General features: G+C 46.2%; 1 protein-coding gene across 1 annotated transcript in view; it reads left to right on the top strand.

The window, feature by feature from the left end:
- The first annotated feature begins 13617 nt into the window (after positions 1–13617).
- The window catches only part of LOC121542632 (trafficking kinesin-binding protein 1-like), a 52650-nt gene continuing 43802 nt past the window's right edge, over positions 13618–22465 (top strand). The window contains exon 1 of the mRNA XM_041852080.2: positions 13618–13804. The gene's annotated coding sequence lies outside the window, so the exon portion shown is untranslated. The remainder of the gene's footprint in view (positions 13805–22465) is intronic.

Here is a 22465-nt window from a genome sequence, read left to right as displayed (position 1 = left end):
TCTGGTTCATCCTTGGGAGCAATTTCCAAACGCCTGAAGGTACCACGTTCATCTGTACAAACAATAGTATGCAAGTATAAACACCATGGGACCACGCAGCTGTCTTACCGCTCAGGAAGGAGACGCAGTCTGTCTCCTAGAGATGAACGTACTTTGGTGCGAAAAGTGCAAATCAATCCCAGAACAACAGCAAAGGACCTTGTGAAGATGCTGGAGGAAACAGGTTCAAAAGTATCTATATCCACAGTAAAACAGGTCCTATATCGACATAACCTGAAAGGCTGCTCAGCAAGGAAGAAGCCACTGCTCCAAAACCGCCATAAAAAAGCCAGACTATGGTTTGCAACTGCACATGGGGACAAAGATTGTACTTTCTGGAGAAATGTCCTCTGGTCTGATGAAACAAAAATAGAACTGTTTGGCAATAATGACCATCGTTATGTCTGGAGGAAAAAGGGGGAGCTTGCAAGCCGACGAACACCATCCCAACCGTGAAGCACAGGGGTTACAGCATCATGCTGTGGGGGTGCTTTACTGCAGGAGGGGCTGGTTCACTTCACAAAATAGATGGCATCATGAGAAAGGAAAATTATGTGGATATATTGAAGCAACATCTCAAGACATCAGTCAGGAAGTTAAAGCTTGGTCGCAAATGGGTCTTCCAAATGGACAATGACCCCAAGCATACTTCCAAAGTGGTGGCAAAATGGCTTAAGGACAACAAAGTCAAGGTATTGGAGTGGCCATCACAAAGCCCTGACCTCAATCCTATAGAACATTTGTGGGCAGAACTGAAAAAGCATGTGCGAGCAAGGAGGCCTACAAACCTGACTCAGTTACACCAGCTCTGTCAGGAGGAATGGGCCAGAATTCACCCAACCTATTGTGGGAAGCTTGTGGAAGACTACCCGCAACGTTTGACCCAAGTTAAACAATTTAAAGGCAATGCTACCAAATACTAATTGAGTGTATGTAAACTTCTGACCCACTGGGAATGTGATGAAAGAAATAAAAGCTGAAATAAATAATTCTCTCTACTATTATTCTGACATTTCACATTCTTAAAATAAAGTGGGGATCCTAACTGACCTAAGACAGGGAATTTTTACTAGGATTAAAGGTCAGGAATTGTGAAAAACTGAGTTTAAATGTATTTGGCTAAGGTGTATGTAAACTTCCGACTTCAACTGTATGTATATAATTTATTAAGTGAATGTCTGTTAATCAAGATAACTTGTGTTTGTTAGTGGAATGGTCTCAGGGTAGCTTTATTCTGTATGTGCTTTTCTATTCAGCCAACTTCACTGACTATTGTTCCATCATATATGGGACAATGCTAGTCTCGGAGTCAATTGAAAACTTTGAGATTATCATTTTAGGAACTCATTATGTTATATCCTTCTAGTTGCCAGTATCTGTCTAATTTGAGGACTGGTAGGCACATTTAGTCCTGAAAGACGAACACAAGTGGTATCAGAAGAGGTCAATAATGTTGTCACAATGTGTTGTGAGTGTTTTCAAATCAAATGTATTTATAAATCAATTTTTACATATAATATTATTGTTTATATAGAAACCCAGCCTAAAACCACAAACAGCAAGCAATGCAGATGTACAAGCAAGGTTGCTAGGAAAAACTCCCTAGAAAGGCAGGAACCAGGCTCTAACATTTACATTTGAGTCATTTAGCAGACACTCTTATCCAGAGCGACTTACAGTTAGTGAGTGCATTTATTATGATTATTTTTTTTTCATACTGGCCCCCCCGTGGGAATCGAACCCACAACCCTGGCGTTGCAAACGCCATGCTCTACCAACTGAGCTACATCCCTGCCGGCCATTCCCTCCCCTACCCTGGGCCAATTGTGCGCCGTCCCATGGGTCTCCCGGTCGCGGCCGGCTATGACAGAGCCTGGATTCGAACCAGGATCTCTAGTGGCACAGCTAGCACTGCGATGCAGTGCCTTAGACCACTGCGCCACTCGGGAGACTCTAAGGGGTGGCCAGTTCTTTTCTGGCTGTGCCGGGTGGAGATTATAAGTGTACGTGGCCATTAAGGCCAGATCGTTCTTCAAGATGTTCAAACGTTCATAGATGACCAGCAGGGTCAAATAATAATCACAGTGGTTGTGACTGTGTTCAGCTGTTCTCTAGTGTGTCGTGACCCTTGTTTAGATAAACACAATGCCCTTGTGACGCTTTGGAGAGTTTCCCCCACAGTGCACTCAGGACCTGGTTGGCTGCCAGGTAGTGTCCTGCACGGGTCAGTTGTTTGGAGCCGCACCCGCCCTACGCCAGCCACGTCGATTCCTAGCCCCACCCGATATCCGACATTAGGACAGATTTGTCTCCGCAACACGACCCACATGAATAGAATTGTTCCGAGAGCTGATCCATGACCCGCCAAATAACATCCATTTATTTCATTTTTTTTACGACTCCAGAGCAGTAGGTTATTGTTCCCTTCCCTGCATGAAATTAATTTGTGTGCATATCTATTCAACATTTGGATAAAAGGAAACCATGCCATGTCAGGTACATAGTCCAAAATCAGTTCCCTGACAGGCAGTGCTGATGTCTTGATCCTGATCCTGTATCTCTCTAGAACTGACACAATCAGATTCATTCAGAATCACTAGGAGACTTTGCAGCATGACTTAAAGCAACAGCTGACCGTGTCTTCAGGGGGTGTGGTTTCTATGAGTGTAATTCCTCCATGAAATAGCCTGCTGTGTCTTTGAGTCCACAGCAGGGTTGAGCTCAATTTGAATTGAAGGAAGTCAATTCAGGAAGTAAACTGAAATTCCAATTCAATGATTGAAAAAGGGGCATCTAATTTTAATGACCTCAGTAAGTTGAAAAGGAGAAGCTATTTATGTCAAATGTTTTTCAATTTTGGGTTTTAAACTCAAATCACTGAAATGACTGCCTTCAATTCGAATTGACCCCAACCCTGGTCCACAGTGCAATTAACGAGAGGGTTGAAGGGAAATATCTTTTGAGATCACGATACCTTTCTGAGAAGCTCTGTCTATGGATTTGTATTGATTTTATGTCTAGGGAGTGTCTGTGGCATGGGGGCAGGGTGTAACCACTCAGCACCAGATGGGAGATGGTCATTGGCTATCATATGACATATGACCCATTAAGGTCATAAAACACAATACAACCCCTGGTGGGGAGGAAGCCTTTGTCTCCCGGACCTTCATTTTAGTGTTGTCAAGATACCAGTATCGCGATACTCAGAAGTATTGTGGCAAGGAAACAAAGCATGAAGCGTATTTAATTTCTTGAGAAAACAGTCCTAATGTTAGAAACAAAGAGCATGATGTTGTCACCTATTGTCACGCCCTGGCTCTGGGGACTATGTTATGTTGAGCCAGGGTGTGTAAGTCTATGTTTTGTATATCTATGTTGGCCTGAGTGACTCCCAATCAGAGGCAACGAGTGTCAGCTGGTTGTCTCTGATTGGGAGCCATATTTAACTATCGGTCTTTTCACTTTGTGTTGTGGTTTCTTGTTCCTTATTCGGTCAGTGTAACCGTGGACTTCACGAGTCGTGTTTTGTTTGTATTTAGTACTTTAATTAAATAAAGTCATGTTCGTTTCACACGCTGCGCCTTGGTCCTCCTCCTTAAGCGAACGTGACAGAAGAAACCACCAAGACAGGACCAAGCAGCGTGAAGAGGAGAGAGGAAGGACCTTGGATCAGGGGAGTAGGAGTTTCGGCTGGGCCACGCTAAGTGAAGAGGAGAGAGGCTGGTCTATGAAGCAATGGATCGAGAGTCTGGCGAGAGCTAGGGAGGCCTGGTCCACGGGGGAGGAGAGAACCCCAGAAAATTTTTAGGGGGCTCACGACGTGGACGACGGGGCAGCAGGAGGCCGCGATGGAGCGGTCCAGCGGGTGTGAAGAGGAGGCCGCCAGGTTAAGGGGGCCACTGGTCACAGAGGAGAGGGAAAGTGTAGAGGCACGGCGAGAGGTACTGGGGTGTATTACCAGTCCGGTCCGGCCCGTTCCTGATCCCTGCATAGGGCCAGTGGCGTGTGTCCCCAGTACGGTTCGGCCTGTTCCTGCCTCTCGCACCGAGCCTGTGGTGCGCGTCGTCAGCCCTGTCCGGCCCGTTCCTGCTCTCCGTACCAAGTCGGTGGTGCGCGTCGCCAGCCCGGTCCGGCCCATTCCTGCTCTCTGCACCAAGTCTGTGGTGCGCGTCGCCAGCCCAGTCCGGCCCATCCAAGCTTCCCGCACCAAGCCAGTGGTGTGCGTCGTCAGTCCGGCACGGCCCGTTCCTGCTCTCCGCACCAAGTCTGTGGTGCGCGTCGCCAGCCCAGTCCGGCCCATCCAAGCTTCCCGCACCAAGCCAGTGGTGTGCGTCGTCAGTCCGGCACGGCCCGTGCCTGCTCTCCGCACCAAGTCTATGGTGCGTTTCGTCAGCCCTGTCCGGCCCGTTCCTGCTCTCCGCACCAAGTCTGTGGTGCGCGTCGCCAGCCCAGTCCGGCCCATCCAAGCTCCCCGCACCAGGTCAGTGGTGCGCGTCGTCAGCCCGGTCCGGCTCATTCCTGCTCCCCGCACCAAGTCAGGGGTGCGCTTCGTCAGCCCGGTCCGGCCCGTTCCTCCTCCATGCATCAAGCCAGGGGTGGGCGTCGTCAGTCCAGCACAACCCGTGCCTGGGTCATGTCCGGAGCCGGATCCGCCGCCGAGGCGGAGTGCCCACCCGGTCCCTCCCCTGTTGTGGTTGTTTGGCGCGGCCGGAGTCCGCGCCTTTGGGGGGGGGTACTGTCACGCCCTGGCTCTGGGGACTATGTTATGTTGAGCCAGGGTGTGTAAGTCTATGTTTTGTATATCTATGTTGGCCTGAGTGACTCCCAATCAGAGGCAACGAGTGTCAGCTGGTTGTCTCTGATTGGGAGCCATATTTAACTATCGGTCTTTTCACTTTGTGTTGTGGTTTCTTGTTCCTTATTCGGTCAGTGTAACCGTGGACTTCACGAGTCGTGTTTTGTTTGTATTTAGTACTTTAATTAAATAAAGTCATGTTCGTTTCACACGCTGCGCCTTGGTCTACTCTCCTTTACGACGATCGTGACACCTATAGTCACATTTGTTTATTTTGCAAGCTATAGCACCCACGATTTACATAAAGTAGGGTTTTATAGGACCATAGAGTTTAGTCTAATTCCTGTTTTATTTTTTGCCATAGAAAATCTGGTATCGTAGTACCACCCTACTTAATGTCACCTTCTAGATTTATCTCAGGGATGTTTGCTGTGTCTACATAAACCATCTGTCTGGACTAGATCAATCCAGGTATGGGCACAGCCATAGAAATAAACTCCCCTTTTCAGGACCCTTTCTTTCAAAGATAATTCGTAAAATTCCAAATAACTTCACAGATCTTCATTGTAAAGGGTTTAAACACTGTTTCCCATGCTTGTTCAATGAACCATAAACAATTAATGAACATGCACCTGTGGAACGGTCGTTAAGACACTAACAGCTTACAGACGGTAGGTAATTAAGGTCACAGTTATGAAAACTTAGGACACTAAAGAGGCCTTTCTACTGACTCTGAAAAACACCAAAAGAAAGATACCCAGGGTCCCTGCTCATCTGCGTGAACGTGCCTTAGGCATACTGCAATTAGGCACGAGGACTGCAGATGTGGCCAGGGCAATAAAAGTAGTAGCCAACTGTCTACTACTCAGAATATATATCCTCCTCCAGTCATGTTGGTGTGTCATGGTGTGAGCAGCATTCTGTCATGGGGTCATAGAATAAGGAAACGTATGGGAGGGGTTTTAGACACACTTCTGTGTTCTAGTTGAATCACCGTCATTGTACTGGTTGAGCTAAAAAGAGCATGATTGTTCCGCCACTGTATCTAGTTGGTGTGAGAGACCCATCTCTTTTCAGACATGATTTACTGTCTTTTGCACCAGATGAAAGGGTTAGCTGGGCATGGTGTGAAGACCTGGGTTGGCGTGGTGTGGTGTGAAGACCTGGGTTGGCGTGGTGTGGTGTGAAGACCTGGGTTGGCGTGGTGTGGTGTGAAGACCTGGGTTGGCGTGGTGTGGTGTGAAGACCTGGGTTGGCGTGGTGTGGTGTGGTGTGAAGACCTGGGTTGCAAATACTTTATCTGTGTCTATTAGAGCTTTCCTGGCTTAATGAACCAACAGAAAAAGTCCCAAAACTGCAAACCCCGCCCTCGTGGCACTCCAGGCAGAACCCAGGTCTTAACTTTAGGGCTAAACGGTGATGTCAAAGACTGGGCTTGGGTTTACGTCCCAAATGGTACAATGCCCTGGTCAAGGTGACATTTGGGACGCACACATGTGCCAGTGGGGATTAGAATGGACTGGGCCAGATAATCTGTTTTTTATTCACTCTGTAATCTAAAGATATTGGACCCTTCTGTTTTCATTATTTAGACACACAGTGGTGTGGATCCTGAGCAATGGCCTCAGGGGACGTGTCTGCCATCATTAGTAAGCTCTTTATTTAGCCATATGAAAAGTACCAGGGTGGAACTGAACTGGCAAAAATGGCCCATGATTATGTCTACTTTACAAAACATATATTATCAGCCTAATTAGTGTTACATAGTAGTAACAATTAAATGAAAACACTTGAAAGATGCTTGCGTGTCTTCCATTGGAATGCATACACTATAATAATAATAATGACCTGTGGATGACATTTACTTTACAGATGAATGTCTATTTTTAGCAGCTGAGGCCACATATATAAACAATCTCAACATGAAGAGAAGACTGAGTCACTCTGGAGTCTGCGTGCTGTGGGTTGTTTCATAAGATAAGAAGATGAAACATTGTGGATTATAAGACAATGAATGGATGATGAAAATCATCTCTTCCCACTCAGTTTTGACCTCTCTTGTTCTCCAAACAACACATAGGAATGGTGTGCCTGTGTCAGAAAACAAGTAAGAATATCTCTTGTGCCATTCTTCCTCCATATACTGAAACCTTTACCTGTCAGGTGTTCGCTGGGCTTAATGCAGTAAGTGCAGCTGTCAGCAGCAGCAGCTATAGCTATTAGAAAGTGATGCTGCCTTGGAGTATGCCCAGGGGTCATTATGGCCTGACACATGACATGGCCCCTGAACCTAATCGGTTATCTCAGGTGAGGGGAATGTTCCAGAGTCAGTGGGGAATATGGGTGACTGAGGCCTGTCTCTTCTTGGGTTTCAGTTCTACCACTGATATCTCAAAAACCTCAGGCTAGAGTTCAGCATAGGGAACAGGTTACTGACACTGGTTATGTCCCAAATGGCACCCTGTTCCCTATGTGGTGCACTACTTTTGACCAGTGCACTATATAGGGAATAGGGTGCCATTTGTGACACAGCCCTAGTTTCCTCCCCAGCAGCGCTACATGTCACCACTCTCACTAGGGGTCATCAGGGTGTTCTTAATGCATATCTGTGTCTCTTATGTTACTAAGTGTGCTCTGAGGTAACAGTCAAAAAAGTACGGCCTTGCAACTCTCAATGTGCTTTTCAGCTATTGCTAAGTGGTGCCGGGCTGGTCAATGGAATGCTAATGTGGAGCACTTAGTTTCTGTAACACAGAGAAGTGAAGTCAGTGTACTTTATGGGCCATGTGTCCTGTTGGTGGGTGCTGATGTTCCAGAATCATCAGACTGGAACAAATCCTCTCACTAAAGAAACAGCACGGTGTGGAACACACTTCTTCTGAGAGAATTCCTGTACTGATCTCTCTCTCTCTGCACTCTTGATAACAATCCTGACCTTGAGTCTGTGATCTGAGCTGCCTGACCCATGTCCTGAGAGTCAGTCAGTCACAGTAACTGACAGAGAGGTCTCTTTAAAGTGCCAGGCTTGGCCATCCAACTTTGTAATGTCCCTGGGGTTGTCATAAAAGGTAATGGGCTGGGAGAATGTGACAATGTGTTTAGAGGGGAGTAGATGGGGCACTGGCACCACCACGTGAAAACAGGGCATTGAGTTGAATATTGATTCATTGAGCAGAGCAGACCTTTCCCCCTGTGTGTTTTGTGTGTGTACCACTGTGTTTTGTTGATGACATCTACTCTAAAGAGGCAGCTGCAAGATCATTTTGCTGTGCACAAACGCTCTCACGTGTGTGTGTGTGTGAGTGTTTGTGTACAGTGTGTGTATACAGTGTGTGTGTGTGTGTGTATACAGTGTGTGTGTGTGTATACTGTGTGTGTGTGTGTGTGTGTGTGTGTGTGTGTGTGTGTGTGTGTGTGTGTGTGTATACAGTGTGTGTGTGTGTGTGTGTGTGTGTGTGTGTGTGTGTGTATACAGTGTGTGTGTGTGTATACAGTGTGTGTGTATACAGTGTGTGTATGTGTGTGTGTGTATACAGTGTGTGTATACAGTGTGTGTGTGTGTGTATACAGTGTGTGTGTGTGTATACAGTGTGTGTGTGTATACAGTGTGTGTGTGTGTATACAGTGTGTGTGTGTATACAGTGTGTGTGTGTATACAGTGTGTGTGTGTATACAGTGTGTGTGTGTGTGTGTGTGTGTGTGTGTGTGTATACAGTGTGTGTGTGTGTGTATACAGTGTGTGTGTGTATACAGTGTGTGTGTGTGTGTATACAGTGTGTGTGTATACAGTGTGTGTGTATACAGTGTGTGTGTGTGTATACAGTGTGTGTGTGTGTATACAGTGTGTGTGTGTGTATACAGTGTGTGTGTGTGTGTGTATACAGTGTGTGTGTGTGTGTGTGTGTGTGTGTGTATACAGTGTGTGTGTGTGTGTGTGTGTGTGTATACTGTGTGTGTGTGTGTGTGTGTGTGTGTATACAGTGTGTGTGTACAGCTATAGCAGCAGCAGGAACACCTGGCACAGCAGCACCAGCCCTCTGAGCTCACGGCCCCCTAGCCTACAGGCTGATGATGCCATGGTGATGTGATCAGTGTGCGCTTGGCTTGGCTTCCCCCACGTGGAGCCTGGGCTCAGTGTGGCTGATGACGAGGGGAGGGGAACAGGGTGTGCATCCCAGATAGCACCCTATTCACTATGTAGTACACTACTTTTGACCAGAGCCCTATGGACCCTACATGCACTACTATGTACTACATGGGGAATAGAGTGCTATTGGGGATAGTTGCTACATTACATCGCCCTCCAACCAAGGTGTGTGTGGTATGGTATGGTATGGTGTGTGTGGTACGGTGTGTGGTATGGTGTGTGTGTGTGTGTGGTATGGTGTGGTGTGGTATGGTATGGTGTGTGGTACGGTGTGTGGTATGGTGTGTGTGTGTGTGTGGGGTATGGTGTGGTGTGGTGTATGGGGTGTGTGTGTGTGTGTCCATTCCCCCTCCCCGTCACGTGTAAATATCCTCCTGTAAATGAGTTTGAGTGCCTCCCTGTATTTATATTTCTGGAAAATTTACTGATTTTTATTTCATTATTTGTTATTCTTATTATGCAGCATTGTCAAGAGTGAACCTGCAAGTAAGCATTTCATTGTACTGTGTACCATGTTTATCCTGTGCAAATGACAAATAGACTTGATGTGTGTGAAGTGCAAACAGGGGCAGATCATCTCTCCTGTTATTGGTGGTCTCTTGGGGATCTATCCAGAGGTTTCTTAGGTTGTACTCTTGTCAGGTACTAGGTCAGTAACCTAAGCCACCACGCTGACTCCACAGTTCTCTCAGGTCAGTAACCTAAGCCACCACGCTGACTCCACAGTTCTCTCAGGTCAGTAACCTAAGCCACCACGCTGACTCCACAGTTCTCTCAGGTCAGTAACCTAAGCCACCACGCTGACTCCACAGTTCTCTCAGGTCAGTAACCTAAGCCACCACGCTGACTCCACAGTTCTCTCAGGTCAGTAACCTAAGCCACCACGCTGACTCCACAGTTCTCTCAGGTCAGTAACCTAAGCCGCCACGCTGACTCCACAGTTCGATCAGGGCAGTAACCTAAGCCGCCACGCTGACTCCACAGTTCTCTCAGGTCAGTAACCTAAGCCACCACGCTGACTCCACAGTTCTCTCAGGTCAGTAACCTAAGCCACCACGCTGACTCCACAGTTCTCTCAGGTCTGTAACCTAAGCCACCACGCTGACTCCACAGTTCTCTCAGGTCAGTAACCTAAGCCACCACGCTGACTCCACAGTTCTCTCAGGTCTGTAACCTAAGCCACCACGCTGACTCCACAGTTCTCTCAGGTCAGTAACCTAAGCCACCACGCTGACTCCACAGTTCTCTCAGTTCCAGGTCAGCTTCTCAGACATCTGCTATGGGAACACTGTGAATAAGCACAGCGCCAATATGACCCACCCATCACCCTGGATGCCAGATATCTACATCAAAGACCAATCAGAGCTGTGCTTTTATTGGTCACTTTGTTAGGTTAATGGCTCTATAACCAAATGGTCTTAAAGAGGTAATAAACATACAGTAGGATTTTAATGTGAATTATATTGAAAAAAGGCCCTCCAACTGCCATGTGTTGTCCAGTATGTTAGAAGTGTAATGTATTATGACTGGTGTGTCCATTCCTAACCCTCAGGCACTTCAACCTATTGTAGTAGGTTTTTGGTGATGTTGCGTCATATCACGTGACGTGAGATGTAGAATAATATTGCATGCTTTCTAGAGGTCACGTTACAATGGCAAGAGCCCTTTAGGGGTAGTTTTAAGTGCTTTCTGTTTTCTTTTAGTGTGTGTGTGTGTGTGTGTGTGAGAGAGAGAGAGAGAGATCTGCTTTCACATACACGCCTGGATGATGACCTCAGTTGACCCTTTGTTCAGGTGTAGCAGCTGTAAAAAATGTCAATTTACAGCAAAAAAGAGTGACAATGAACGGCACACAGCCTTGTGTGCTGTATAAACCAGGGCTGTCCTCAAACAGTACAACTATAGCAAGATGTAGGCTGGATACATACTATATTACCTAAAATGTAAATGTAATATTTAACACATCTTAGTGTTAACATTGAAATAACTTACATTTCTCAAGTAAGCTCCTGTGTCTATGCTTGTTTTCTCTGGCAGAGCTCACAAAGCCCAGCAGGTCATGGTGAACATGAGTACCTGGGAGAGGCTGACCTATCGCTGTGCATCACTATTGCAGTGTGGGCAAATGCAAGCTGTAATGAAGTCCGTAAGGAAATGAACAGCACTGCAGCATAGAATGGAAAACTAACGCCACTCTTGTGTGGGGTTGGGTTAAGAAAACAAACATCGTAATCCATTATATTTATTGGTCGAGTCTTGACTTTTATAAACTTACCCCCCCCCCAAAAAAAGCAAGCTACGTATTTGGTCGAATCATCACAGCAGTTCAAGTGAATAGAAATGCTGGTCTCTCAATGTAGTCTTGATACCCAGCAGGAGTAGAGACAGACGACGCCTCCTGCTTTAACCTGACCTCTGCTTTCAGTACAGACAAAAGGAAAGAAAGAGGGAAGTAAAAAGCAAAGTGGTCTGTTATTTCTAGCAAGCCTTTCAACGTCACTGGTCTTGAGTTCAGTCTGGGATATGGTGTGTAATATTAATGTCCCCTAGCTAGCCAGTAACCTCTTACTGTATGGCGCTAGATATTGTGTGTAATATGAACGTGTTGATGTGTACTGGAGAGACCTTGGTGTCAGCATGACTCCCTGTTAAAATACATTTTACATTAATTGATAAGCTATTTGATCCTTTGCGATGTTTAAGAGCTCATTGTCAAAGACTTACGAGGTTTTCTTTATTTCATTTCATCGCTTTTCATTTTCATGTGTGTTTGCTTGTTTGTTTTACTGTGCTTCCACCGGCCGGTCCCGTGATCAGCTGTGTGTTCTAGTGCGCGCGCAAACACGTGCCAGTATTTAGCGGGCACAGGTAATACGACTTTAAAGTTGACAAAAAAAGACTGACAAAACAAGCAAAACACTGAAAGGGTACAAAATCTAAAAAGGACCAACACCGGACTAGGCATAATTGAAATAGGATTAGGCCTAAGCAGGCATTCCTGCCAATACAACTCACTTGGCTCAGGTGGGGTCTACAAGGCTCTGTCCAGCCTCTCCATGAGCATTACCAACACTGGCTAAAGTTACAGTCCTTACATGGGTAAATATAGGACCTGCTCCATGGTCACGTCACCTTGGAGCATACCTATGGCTACGTTTAGACAGCCTATGTAGCCCACAATGAATATAGGAGAACAAATCTGATTTATACAGGAAAAAAGATATAAACTGGCACAAAACCATAATACACTATTCTCATAATGACTTGTCTAAAGCAGACACCAACCTGGGTAAACACCCTTTTAAAAGATATACCTTAGACTACTAGCTAGTATCAGCAATATATTCTCTAATTACATGCATAGGCCTCATTCCAAACCAAACAATACAAGGTGCTCTATGTGCCCAAAAACCCATTCTACCTGATTCTGCACTTTTTACTTGATTTCCTGTTGTGTCGTGGTCTATCTAAAGGCTTCCCAGCTGAAACAGTTCAGAAGACTTTCTGCATATATTATGACATTTTGTGATGTTTATGTTAGTTTTGTACTTCGTTAAGGTTTTTTTTCCGGCTGTTTGGGCACAAAAAATATTTTACTCGTGCCCAGGCGATCTTCGGGAGCCGACGTGTACGCCACTTCGTCCTTGATTGGTCAATTGTAGGGATTCTTCAATAAAGTATTTTTTGTCATTCAACGATAGACGACTAGTTTTCATGCAAAAAATGTAATTGAGAAATACTGCACCAAACTTGTGCGACTAAGATCTCCTCGTCAAAAACGGCAAAATGAATGACCGATTTTTCTTGAGTTGTCTCCGATTAATTCTGACTATTTTGAGGAAGTGTCTACTGGCTACGGCATCTAAAAATGGCCAAACAGTACTATTGCCACTTTTTTATTGTTTTTCAAGCGAAGTTCTTTTAAGGGAGTATGCGAGCACACTTGTTCATTTCGCCTAGCCGACTTCGGCTAGTCGCCAGCCGAACTGAAGCATGCTGACACCTTAAGACCAACAGACGTGTTACCTTCTTCACAAAGTTTCTAATAATTACCCACATTTTATTAAGCATTTTCTAATTTCACACTGTTGATGTTCTGTTTCTCAGTACTAGAAAAACTGGGACAGGGAGGTTCAAACTCTTCTCTGCATCACTGCATCCTAAGATGAATAGAAATGCTTATTCTCACAGCTTAATATAAGTCTTGTTGTAACTTCTCCTGAAGTGTGAAAAGGACATCAACACTTTTACTGTTGTTGAAATGTCTTACCAGTCTGGTGGTTTGATAGGGCTATAAATACTCTAACAGACTTCTGCAAGCACCAGGCAGTGAAAGAGAAAGTTGAGGCCCACCCAACATTCATATTCTGAGTGCAAAACAGTACCTTACCCTCCTTCACCCCTCCCATAGTACATTCTGCTGGCTGCTACCTGTCTTACATGGGCCCGTTCCAGAAACAAGCCCTAGGCCCTAACTTTTGAATTGTCTCTCTTCTCCCAGGTTCCCTCTACAGGAAGTGATCTGGTCTGGTGGTGTGGTGTGGTCCAGGGTGTGGAGCTGCTGCTGCTTCTCTCCCTCCGCCCGCGGCTGGCCCTGCCCATGGCACATACTGCTCTCCTGTGAAACTCATCCAGCAAGCTGGACACCACAGCTTCGCACCACAACACGTCGGCCTCTGCCTCCACCTCCTCGCCTCCCCCCAGGGAACCCTCCAATCCGCAGCCAGACCACCCCAGCGCCCCCCGCGAAGAGCAGTATGTGAGTGAGGTCGCGCCCCCCGATGATGTCACCACCGTCTACAGAGATGCCGGGACCATCACTGGTACGTACCATACATCCCTGACAGAAAATGTATCTTACTGAAGCAAAGCAGCACTCCCTATTCCCTCTGAACTGGATCCAGTTTCTAACAGTTTGTGAAATAGCTTGCTGTACCTACCTTCCAAAGAGCAGTTGTAGTCTTATTCCAGAACACCTTTATGTCCTGAGAGTGTTGCTACTTCTGTAATTGAAATTTTGATGGAACACAAACCACAAATTGGTTATTTCATTTGTGTGGTCAGTGGGTATGTTATTGAGATGGGATGTACAACAGAAGCACTTAAAAACAAGCTATAGTAGAGGAACATCTGCCAATAATTTGTATTATTCATCATCAGAATGGTTCTCCGCAGCACAGTGAATATGGTCTCTCTTCTCTCTCGCTCTCTCCTCTCTCTCTCTTTGCTCTCTCTTCACTCTCTCTCTCTTCCCGCTCTCTCTCTTTCCCACTCTCTTCCCGCTCTCTCTCTTTCCCACTCTCTTCCCGCTCTCTCTCTTTCCCCACTCTCTTCCCGCTCTCTCTCTTTCCCACTCTCTTCCCGCTCTCTCTCTTTCCCACTCTCTTTCCCGCTCTCTCTCTTTCCCACTCTCTTTCCCGCTCTCTCTCTTTCCCACTCTCTTTCCCGCTCTCTCTCTCTTCCCTCGCTCTCTCTTCTCTTGCTCTCTCTTCCCTCGCTCTCTCGCTCTCTCTCTTCCCTCTCTCTCTCTCGCTCCCCCTCTTCTTACCCTCCTTGTTTCTCTCTAGAAGATGAACATAGATAGACCGTGTACTCATCACTGTTCAGGTAGAGAATTGTTGCAGTATTTCTAGGTCAGGCTCTCTGCGGTGCATCAATCAAACCATTATTCAAACACCCAGGATGACTGTCTGCGTCCTAAATGACACCCTATTCCCTTTCTAGTGCACTACTCCCTAATGGCAAAGGGCCCTGGTCAACATTAGTGCACTATATAGGGAATAGGGTGCCATTTGGGACACAACCCTTCTCTGTATGGTCTGTATAAACTACACTACAGGATGAGAGAGCGAGAGAGGGCGGTATCCATTAAACTGAAGCCTGGTATTGACAGTTATAATGCAGCTGCAAGGCAAACAACACGTTAATGTAAACCGTCTCAATGCTTCCGTCTGTGAATATAAAATGGTGAACTGTGAAAATACATTCTATGGATGTTTGGATAAAAGTTCATGCATTACTGCCCAAATGTTTTTAGTTGTGTTTGAATTGGCTGGACCGGCTGGACCGTCTTGATAAGTTTTTCCCAGGCTGGGCCAGAGAGCTGGGCTAGAGTTCTAAATAAAAGTGGCTTCTCAAGATGTAAGAATAAAGTTGTGGCGTCAGTGTTTCAGTCACAGGGGACTGGCAGGGATAGAGCCCAGCAGACAGAGCACAGCACTTCACTGGGCAGAGCCAGCAGACAGCATGGTACATGCCTACGGAACAGCAAGAGGAACTGCCCCTCCCTACCTTCAGGCTATGCTCAAACCCTACACCCCAACCCGAGCAGTCCTTTCTGCCACCTCAGGTTTCTTGGCCCTCCCACCCCTACGGGAGGGCAGCCCAGTCCAAGCTGTTCTCTGTCCTGGCACCCCAATGGTGGAACCAGCTTCCCCCTGAAGCTAGGACAGCAGAGTCCCTGCCCATCTTCCAAAAACATCTGAAACCCTACCTCTTCGAAGAGTATCTTTAAATAATCCCACAGCACCAGCAGTCCCTTTGTGTGGGTATCAGGGGAACAAACCCAGCAGTCCCTTTGTGTGGGTATCAGGGGAACAAACCCAGCAGTCCCTTTGTGTGGGTATCAGGGGAACAAACCCAGCAGTCCCTTTGTGTGGGTATCAGGGGAACAAACCCAGCAGTCCCTTTGTGTGGGTATCAGGGGAGCAAACCCAGCAGTCCCTTTGTGTGGGTATCAGGGGAACAAACCCAGCAGTCCCTTTGTGTGGGTATCAGGGGAGTGTCGGAGTCACTGGAGAGATCCGCTTGTTCACCACAACCAGACCATGCTCCTGTGCTCTATTATTTGCCTGTACCCATCTCACTTTTTTATGGCCTAGCTTTGTAAGGCTAAAATCATAGAATTACATATAGAACCAGTGAATTATAAGATCATCGTGGGTTAAATCATATGCTCTGGGTGGTGTTTCAACAGCATTTCTGTTGAACAGTAAGTACCGGGATTGGCAACCTGACAAAAAGAGCCCATGGGGAAATAAATATTCCAATTCACTGTGATGACAGTTTCATCTAACTAACGTCTGCATTATTGTGGCTTCTGCGGAGTACATTAAAATCTCAGGAGGGAGTTACAGAGGGTCTCGTCATAAATGGCACCCTGTTCCCTTTATAGTGCACTACTTTTTACCAGGGCCCATAGCATCAAACGTAGTGCTCTATATAGAGAGTAGGATGTCATTTGGGGATGTAACCCAGGAAATGCAGGGTGCTGGGGGGGAGGGAGGGCTTAGCGGGCCGTAGTGGGGGAGAAACCAAACTTGATTGTGCCTCTGACTGTCACTTCCTGTCATGAGGCCAGTCAGGGGACCAGACTATGCTGCTGGCTCAGGCTGCACATCCCAAATGCCACCCTGTTCCCTATATAGTGCACTACGTTTGACTAGAGCCGTATGGGCCTTAGTGAAAAGAAGTGCATTAAATAGGGAATAGGGTGTAATTTGGGACACTCAGCAAACTCCCAGGGGGGCAGTGCGACTGCATTTCTCATCATTCTGCTAGGTCCTGTTCAGTAGAGAAGAAACGTTTTGAAACTGAGTGAAACAGGGAGGTGCTATGCTGTATCCAAACTTGTTCAATGAGCACACAAACCGTATTTCAGCTGAAGACAGCCAAGCTGAAATGCATACAGAGACTGACTGCAGTGTATGGCAGTGACACTGACTGCAACCAAACTGTTGGAAGCAGCTCTAAGAGTTACCCACACGGAAACGTTTGTTGTACCCTTTACCGCTATTCTGATGAATAGATTTCAACCTGTAGTCTCTGGAGTTGGACTCTTGCTATGAGTACAGGAAGCAGCTCAATGGCATTGAAGGACTGCGAGCTGTGCTGCTGTGGTACAGTGCTGCCCCCTGGTGGGGTTAGGTCCCTGGCATTGTTCTGTTAGGTGTAGGGTGAAGTTTCCCCTAGGTACAGATCTAGGATTAACTTCCCCTCCCCCAATCCTAACCTTAACCATTATTTGGGAAAATGCTAAACTGACCCAAGATCAGCATCTAGGGGTAATTTTCCCTTCTGTTGTTCTGTTCCTCATCAGACAGTCTCACCACCAGGCCAGTTGATTGTCTGAGGAGATGAAATACTTTCCTCATGTTTGTTTTCTAGGCAGGGATTCACAATATGGTAGATTATATTCCATGGCTGGATTAGCTGATTGTTTTGCCTTTTATTGTAGTAAGGCTTATCCAATCAGAATCATATGTCCTATAATTCTGTCTCTTTTACTTAGTTTCATACCATGCTGATTTCATTTATTGGTACAGTGCTGTATTCTTCCAGTTGTAATAGCAACATACACCAGTGGATGCTACTGAACCAAGCCCTCCTTTGTTCTCTCCCATTGTGTGTCCCAAATGGGTGTAATTTGGGATACAGCCTCAGTCCATTCTGAAGCCTCCACAACCTTCATAAGCCACTTCCTCTTCCTGTACTGTGACTCATCCATGATGTCATTGTGTAGGGCGTGCCTCTCTGCTGATTGGCTACACTCAGAGGATCAATGAGTACAAAAGACCTCAGTGGGTTTCCCTGCTCCCCATGTGTCCCAGTGGTTGCCATAGGAGCCGTGGATTTGCAATGCTTCTGAATGTGGTGACGTAGAGTATTAAGTAACATCAAACCACACACTGGGTTCATTATCATTCATTAGGCTGTTTGTAGCCTCTGTCTCAGGCTTTCACCTCGTGAGTGAAGCCAGGGTATCTGAGACTAACTAGGCTGTCTGAAATAATGCTGATGGGCAATGTAGTACACACCCAGGCTATGGTAGGTTGGGTCCAGTAAGGTTGTAGTGTGAAGAGATGTATTGTAACTATAGTAGGTACCCAGGCTATGGTAGGTTGGGTTCAGTAAGGTTGTAGTGAACAGGGCGGCAGGTAGCTTAGTGGGTAAGAGCGTTGTGCCAGTAACCGAAAGGTCGCTGGTTCTAATCCCCGAGCCGACTAGGTGAAAAATCTGTCGATGTGCCCTTGAGCAAGGCACTTAACCCTAATTGCTCCTGTAAGTCGCTCTGGATAAGAGCGTCTGCTAAATGACCAAAAATAAATAAAATAAATAAAAATAAACAGAGGAGATGTATTGTAACTATAGTAGGTACCCAGGCTATGGTAGGTTGGGTTCAGTAAGGTTGTAGTGTGAAGAGATGTATTGTAACTATAGTAGGTACCCAGGCTATAGTAGGTTGGGTTCAGTAAGGTTGTAGTGAACAGAGGAGATGTATTGTAACTATAGTAGGTACCCAGGCTATGGTAGGTTGGGTTCAGTAAGGTTGTAGTGAAGAGATGTATTGTAACTATAGTAGGTACCCAGGCTATAGTAGGTTGGCTTCAGTAAGGTTGTAGTGAACAGAGGAGATGTATTGTAACTATAGTAGGTACCCAGGCTATGGTAGGTTGGGTTCAGTAAGGTTGTAGTGAAGAGATGTATTGTAACTATAGTAGGTACCCAGGCTATGGTAGGTTGGGTTCAGTAAGGTTGTAGTGTGAAGATATGTATTGTAACTCCATCTTGTGGCTAAGCATGCTCTTTTCTCTCAGAGACATCTTTCAAAGACCATAGAAAAAAAGGCTATTCACATGATATGATGTTACTAAAGGTCATGGGATGTTTTCAATGCTTAGGGCTCTTCTTGGGCTGTTCTCAAAATAACATTAGTGTTCATCTAGCTAATCAAATAGTCTGGAAGCACCTCAACAATATCATGCTAACTTTAGTCTATATTACGAGCAGGATACTCGGTCTAGAACATGGTGATACTCTGCACCAGTGTGCATCCTTTTCCCACTGGCAAAATATGGGTAAATATGAATTTTGTTCAACATGTGTATACAATTTTTAATCTTCTCCAGTAGTGGCATTAGAAGGCTATTTTATTGATCCAGATATGGCTTATTGAGGTACACACACACACTGAGGTAAAAATATCATGTAAATACAGCTACTATATTACTGCCCAGAAGATATCCAGGAAGTTGAAGTCATTAACACATAAATGCGGTACTGTTAGCTGTTGATAACGGATGCTATATCGTAGTTCAGTTTTGGACTTTAGAAACTTTAGATATTAACCTTTTGTCATGTGAACTGAACCCAAAGTTAATGTCAGGGGGCTGTGTGAGTGTTGATGACTAGCTCGGTGGATTTGTTTGTTTGTCATTACGTCTGTCAGTGTCAATGTGTCCACGTGCCATTGTTGCTATAATCTCTCGTGGGGAGACTACGTAAACATAGCAGCTGACCAGTTACGCAAGACTTTAGTTCTGGGTTAACTGAGATTGTTGCTCCCCACAGTCACTCTGCTCACAGGTGAGATTGAACCTAGATCTGTGCTGTGGGAACTGTGTTCATCTTGTGGTGTATTTTGATAATATGCTATAATGCTTCAGAATTATCATGCAGCATTTTTGTATTTTGAGTTCGTAGGGGTTTTGTAGGACAGGCTGTGTTTTGATATCACCTCATACAGTGTGTTTTTCATCACTCCTTTAGTTTCAGTCAGCACAGATTTCTGTACATCACTGTTCTGGACTGGTGTTACTGAACAGGACATATTGTTAAGGTCTTCCCATGATGTCATGGGCTTCTCTTTTGGCTTCTCTTTCTGTCAGATATGCAGTTTTAGCCAAACCACAGATATTCCCACAGCATGATGTATCCATGGGAACAGTTTGTCGGTGGACAAAACAGTTGGAATCAGCCAGAGCTACTTTTCCATTAGTCCAGTGAGCAGTGGTCAGGCCAGCTGAATAGAACGGACTGAGACTGACTCATAGCCTGGCCCTGCACTATTCACCAGGTTCTGGTTTTCCTCTGGTACGGATCAACACACACACTGAGTTTCTGTTTTTCTTTGGGACAGACCAACACACACTACAGCACAGTTTCTGGCCCCAGGCCGTTGCCATGGCGTCAGGAGCCGTTGAGCAGTGTGATCCGTCTGTGGTGGATCTGTGACAGACCCAGCCTCTTGGCAAGAGCACATGAATTACAACCATAGCCAGGGTAATGTGGGGGCTTAAGTGCAGCGGCAGACGTTCTTAACCCGACTGGGGAAAAAAGGTGGAAAAATTGTCATTTTAATCATACATGTGGACATGTTGCTACTCTACCACAGCGGTGGATGGATAGATGGAGAACAGTGGTTGTCCTGATGTAGAGGAAAGAGGGAAAGAACTATCGGTCACATTTCATTTCAGCAGCTGTTCTGCTCTGTTGTGTCTGCAGCCTTCTGACTCCCTCCCTGCCCACCCTGCTCACTGAATCACATGCTGCTCTCTGCCTCTGTCCCTCCCTCAGCACTGTTGACATGTGGAATAGCATGTTTACATCTGTGGCCCACGTCCTACAGAAGAGTTTTACACTTTAATATGCTTTATTCATTCAGGTTTAATTCAGATTTCTAGGGTTCTCACAAATGTTAATTGGCTTTAGCCCGTGTGGGGGTGGGGGTGGGGGTGGGTGCGAGTGTTGGCTGGATCTCGCTGGAGATGTGTTGAGGTAGCACAGTGTACAGTAGTGTTCCTCTAATGGAGATGTGTTGAGGTAGCACAGTGCACAGTAGTGTTCCTCTAATGGAGATGTGTTGGGGTAGCACAGTGTACAGTAGTGTTCCTCTAATGGAGATGTGTTGAGGTAGCACAGTGTACAGTAGTGTTCCTCTAATGGAGATGTGTTGAGGTAGCACAGTGCACAGTAATGTTCCTCTAATGGAGATGTGTTGGGGTAGCACAGTGTACAGTAGTGTTCCTCTAATGGAGATGTGTTGGGGTAGCACAGTGTACAGTAGTGTTCCTCTAATGGAGATGTGTTGGGGTAGCACAGTGTACAGTAGTGTTCCTCTAATGGAGATGTGTTGGGGTAGCACAGTGTACAGTAGTGTTCCTCTAATGGAGATGTGTTGGGGTAGCACATTGTACAGTAGTGTTCCTCTAATGGAGATGGAGAAAGTACTGTATGTGTGAGGCTAGCTAGCATAGCTCAGCTGTTGTCACTGCAGCGGGGCCAGAGCCAGGGCCAGGCAGTTCCATTCCTCCTCTCAACTCTTATTTCATGTCAGCCTGCTGGAGGATGGGACATTTGTCCACCTTGACATTATGACTACGGTAGTCCAGCGGCTGCTTTAAACACTAGCTCCCAAGTTCAACAGCCTGGAGAAACGTAGTCAGCTAGTAGTGGCTTGGCTCAAGATGTTTTGAATGTTTTTGATATACAGCCCGGGCTCTGAATATACAGCCAGGGCTCTGAATATACAGCCAGGGCTCTGAATATACAGCCCGGGCTCAGAATATACAGCCCGGGCTCAGAATATACAGCCAGGGCTCTGAATATACAGCCCGGGCTCTGAATATACAGCCAGGGCTCTGAATATACAGCCAGAGCTCTGAATATACAGCCAGAGCTCTGAATATACAGCCCGGGCTCTGAATATACAGCCCGGGCTCTGAATATACAGCCAGGGCTCTGAATATACAGAAAGGGCTCTGAATATACAGCCTGGGCTCTGAATATACAGCCTGGGCTCTGAATATACAGCCAGAGCTCTGAATATACAGCCAGGGCTCTGAATATACAGCCAGGGCTCTGAATATACAGCCAGGGCTCTGAATATACAGCCAGGGCTCTGAATATGCAGCCAGGGCTCTGAATATACAGCCAGGGCTCTGAATATACAGCCAGGGCTCTGAATATACAGCCAGGGCTCTGAATATACAGCCCGGGCTCTGAATATACAGCCCGGGCTCTGAATATACAGCCAGGGCTCTGAATATACAGCCAGGGCTCTGAATATACAGCCAGGGCTCTGAATATGCAGCCAGGGCTCTGAATATACAGCCAGGGCTCTGAATATACAGCCCGGGCTCTGAATATACAGCCCGGGCTCTGAATATACAGCCAGGGCTCTGAATATACAGCCCGGGCTCTGAATATAGAACAATATAGGGCTCTGGCTAACGATCTGAATTTCTACTTATAAATACATCATAATAATCATTTGTTTCATTCCTAATTGCAGAGGGAAAAGTTCCCAGAGTGCCTACAGTGGATCTTTGCTGTTGTTATGATCTGTGGTCTGTGCTAGATGTCATCCTGTCTGAGGAGGCCATGTTCTCCTCTGCTGGCTTCCAGCTGCAGTACAGTATATCCTGCCTGTTGTTAGTCTCACTGGTCAGTCTCATGGAGATCCAGCAGCTGTGGGAAGAGACCAGCCTGTAGTATGGAGGACAATGAGTGGTCCAGTCCACTGCACTCTCTGGGCCAACAGTAATCCAGTTACCGTCTATGTTTAGGTAGCTGGCTGGTGTGGGGGGGGCTGGGGCTGGCTACAGTATGGGGAGGTTGTGGGGGCTGGGGGCCCCATGTGACCACCGTCAGTGGCATGCCAGGCATGGTAAAGCAGAGTAGCTGTGGTCTCTTTCCTACGACTA

Source organism: Coregonus clupeaformis, chromosome 28 (assembly GCF_020615455.1).
Source record: "Coregonus clupeaformis isolate EN_2021a chromosome 28, ASM2061545v1, whole genome shotgun sequence".
Classification (NCBI taxonomy): Eukaryota; Metazoa; Chordata; class Actinopteri; order Salmoniformes; family Salmonidae; genus Coregonus; species Coregonus clupeaformis.
The sequence above is the reverse complement of the archived record's forward strand: the minus strand, read 5'-3'. Positions and strand labels throughout refer to the sequence as shown.